The sequence below is a fragment of the Lichenostomus cassidix genome, unplaced genomic scaffold (assembly GCF_008360975.1).
Source record: "Lichenostomus cassidix isolate B80296 unplaced genomic scaffold, HeHo_3.0 HiC_scaffold_43, whole genome shotgun sequence".
NCBI classification, from domain to species: Eukaryota; Metazoa; Chordata; class Aves; order Passeriformes; family Meliphagidae; genus Lichenostomus; species Lichenostomus cassidix.
The window spans coordinates 151,380-155,500 of record NW_028147635.1 but is presented as its reverse complement, the minus strand read 5'-3'; the positions used below and the strand labels follow the sequence as shown (position 1 = coordinate 155,500).

The 4,121-nt window shown below is 38.1% G+C and overlaps 1 pseudogene; it reads right to left on the bottom strand.

Annotated features, from left to right (window-relative positions):
* Positions 1-667: 667 nt before the first annotated feature.
* Positions 668-1,420, bottom strand: LOC146421055 (endogenous retrovirus group V member 1 Env polyprotein-like; annotated as a pseudogene).
* Positions 1,421-4,121: the final 2,701 nt, after the last annotated feature.

Genomic DNA, 4,121 nt, shown 5'->3' with positions numbered 1-4,121 from the left:
CAGTTTATGGGTTCATGTAGTAGATTATGTAGCAAAATATACATATAAGAGAAACATTAGTAGTAACAACTAAGGAATTAGTAAATATGACATTAACTTCAGAATGTCCATAGTATTTGAAGGCAATTTAACAAGTATTAGTCCATGTAGAGTAGGTTGTTTTCCACCCCTTGAGTCTTGAGATTTTGGGAAAATCAGGAACAAAGAGTCTGTGAAGGTAGCTTCTTAGCTGCTGAATTAGTCTAGTGTATGGTTGGTGAGTCTTTCACTCTCTTTGTGCTTTCTAGTTCAGTCTTCTTTTCTCAGTGGAGTTTAGTGTTAGTATATAAAATGTTAGACAATTCTATAAAAATGTAAACAAATACACATAGAGAGGTAGATACAGAAATATATATATATACTAGGTTTGATTATAAATTGATTAGGTTATATTTAGGATACAATCTCCTTTTCCTACTGTGACAATCAAGGTAAAGATATAAAGTAATACATGTGGAAAAATTATAAAGTATATACATAAACATCACTTAGATCTGCTAAATCATTTAGTACTTCAATAGCACTGAGTGAACAAAGTTAAATTTGGGATTTTTTCTTTTTAGAGACGTCGATTATTATTGGATTTACTTATTTTGTTGATTCTAATTTTGCAAATTTGAAGTATGATTCAGATTCTAATCATTAATGTTACAACTACAATTATTACACCAATTAGTTTCCTCATGATTGCACTTAAATTTGGGATCCATGAAGTTATCCAATCAAATAAATCTGGTCCTTGATCTTTTTGGATTTCGTGTAAAATTTTAGTGTTTTTCCTAATTTCCTCTAGATCAGTCTGTATTCTGAGGGTTTGATCTACATATACACAGCAGCTAGTGTTGATGACTGTGCATACTCCACCTTTGGAGGCTAATATCAAGTCTAAAGCTATTCGGTTCTGCTTAACCACTTTTGAGAGGCTGGTGACTTCTTGTTGTAAGGCACTGATTGCATCATTTGTCCGGTTTTCTATTTGTTCAATAACTCCAGATATATTTACTATTGCCTTTTCTAATTCAGGTATTCCTATCCATGGTAAGAACCCTCTTATAAATTTATGAAATCCAGTAGGCTTCTCAACTAAAGGATTTAAATTCCGTTTGTGTCTTGTAATAAAGGATCTTAGGTGTCTTCGGGGAAATTCTGATTTGTCAATAATGTCTATTTCTGGGACAACTGTACCGATGGTGCATATTCCTTCCCACATAGGGGGTAGAGCTTTTCTAGCTTGGTTTCCACAAAGCTAATAGTATCTCATGCTGTCTGGAATAGGCCACCATTGCGTGGTTAAAATGCCTTTTTTAGTTACGTCCAGATATGAATGGCACTCGGGATAAATTCCTACTTTGACACCACGGTTACATTCAGGTAATTTCATTCTTTGGTGTGAAGTTACTCCTGGTCTCTCTAGACATCTGTGAATACAGGAAGTTTCCACAGTTACAATGTCTATTGTTAGGATTTGTTCGTCTATAATGGTGTGACTTGTGGTTCCCCCCAAAAAGAGCATTATTTTGGCAGGAGGGATACCATTGGAAAATATACCTGGTGTGGGAATTCCCATCATTCGAGTACCTTCATCTGAGTGAGTAGGAAATTGAGAACAGATCCAACAATCACTTCGATTGGCTATCAGAGTTACAGCTTGTACTAATTTGAGATGAGTGTTTCTTTTCCATGGGTCAGATAGCATTTGTTCTATTTGTGTTAGGTTAGAGTGAGCCATGGAAGTATTAACATTTTTCTCTGGTTTCCCTTTCACAATGACTAATTGCAAAGTTTTATCAGGGTGGCTGGTGTGCCATTTAGCATTGCTAAAAACAGTCACTTGCAGGCATAAAAACATAAGCAACATTATCATTAACATTTTGATTACAACACATTTACTGGTTGGTGTGCAGTCTCATGCGGTTTTCCGTTTATGTGGAATGGGTGTTGTTTGTCTTTAAGAGTCCAGGACTTTTTGAAGTTTTCACAGCTGTGTAGCAAGCAGTTTTTTCTCCTTTTTTTCTCACGTTCGGAGTACACGCTTAGCTTTAGATCTGGTGGGGATATTCTTAAATATTTAAGGTTATTAGAGAAACTAAAACAACAGAATTTAAATAGTGATTAACATTTTCTTTGGGAGTTGTTATTCCCTCTGTTGGCCTGTAGTTGGAAATAGGTCGCTATTTTCACTGCTGTCACATGGGGGCAGTGTAGGGACGGTTTTATGAGTTTTCAGTGGCTAAACAGGGTCTTGCCCTTAGCGAAATCAGCTTTGTTACAGTTTTAAAATGTGGGAAATACCCATCGAGAGCTGATTCTATGCTGGTGCCCATTAGAATCAGTAGCTACCCAAGCTATGGGCCCTCGAGCACTTGTCAGCATCATTGGTACAATTCCAATTTGGGGTAGTTTTACCATAACTTGTTGGCCCACTGTTAGATTATTTTGAAAAGTTTCAGTCTTTTTATGTGGAGTTGTCTGAAAAGACACAGGGCTTAAGAAAGCTCGTGAGATTGGACTACCCATCACTCCATATCTATTATTTAACTGATAAAGAGCATAAGATAACCGTTTGTCTCAGTTAGAATTTTGTGGTTTAAGGTAGCGTTTCAGTAAACCATTGGCCCGTTCTACCATTCTATTTGCCTGTGGATAATAAGGTGTGTGAAAAATCCACTTGATACCTTCCTTCCTGGCTCAATCTTGTACTGCTGTACTGGTAAAGTGTGATCCGTTATCACTCTGTATGGAGTCTGGAGCAGGAAGGCTAGAAAACCACTCACTAAGTCCTGAGATAGTGGCTTCTGTGTTAGCTTGTCTGGTTTTTGTGGCCTTTATTAGTCCAGATACAACTTCAACTCCTGTTAATATGTACTTATAACCATTAGATGGCTTTAAAGGTCCAATATAATCTATTTGCCAGGTTGACCACAGTGCCTTATTATCTTTGATGTGTAAGGGTGGTGCTTGATCTGGGTGATTTTGTTTGAGTCTCAGCTGACATTGTGGACACTGTGTGAGGATATTTTTGCACATTTGTCTGGTTATGGGCCATCCTCTACTTTGTGCTGCAAAAAAGAGAGCACTTTCACCCGTGTGATCTAATTTACAATGTAAAAATTCTGCTAATCTGTACCAGTGTTGTGAGTCCTCTAATTCATCACTTTTTATCTTTTTTATTTTTGTTAGATTATCTACTTTGTTGTTCCAAAACGATTGCAATGTATGATCATTTGAATGTGCTTTAACCCAGCCTATTTGGATTTTTCGATTCTGAGCTTCTGTTAACAACCACTCCCAATCCTTCTTTTGCCAAACTGTCTTTCCATTTACCTGCCAATTCAACGCTTCCCACTGACACAACCATTGTGTGGCTCCAGCCCAGACGGCGTAGGAATCCACATACACTTTCTCTGCCTTTCTCTTTACTGCCAGTAACACTGCTTTCAATTCTCCTACTTGTGCACTTCCTAAACCTTCTTCTATCACTTCCTCTCCCGTTTCAACATTTAGAGCTACTGCTCTGTACTTCCATATTCCATCAATTCGTTTAGCTGAGGCGTCAGTAAACCATACACCTTTTACTTCAGAATCTGGGGAAAACGCAGGAGCGTCAGTTATTGGGCTGCTTTTGAACGGCTGTTGCAGAGCCAGAGTGTCTGGGGGAATGTCTATCTGTAATTTCGTATGTTTTATCGGTCCTTCAGTGATAATCATTTGGTCTGTGATACCTGTGAGGTATGCAAACCATTTGTGTACTGTGGGTCTTTGTGCAATGCCCTCAGGCGGAGCAGAGCCTTTTGTTACACTACTTAGCAAGCTGAAAGGTCCTTGAATTTTAACAGGCTGCAGCTGCTGAAATCTCTCTACTTGTTTCAGGGCTCTAGTAAAAGTCAAAAGTCCCTTTTCCCAGTTGGAATATCTTTTTTCAGTGTCTTTAAATGATGTTGAGCTAAATCCCAGTGGACGTTTGGGTCCTTCAGGTCCCTTTTGAAATAAATTACAGTAAGTTCCATGTTCAGCAAAACCCCACTCAACCACAATAGGATCGCTGGGATGAACTGGACCAAGGGATTGGTAGGTTTTTAATT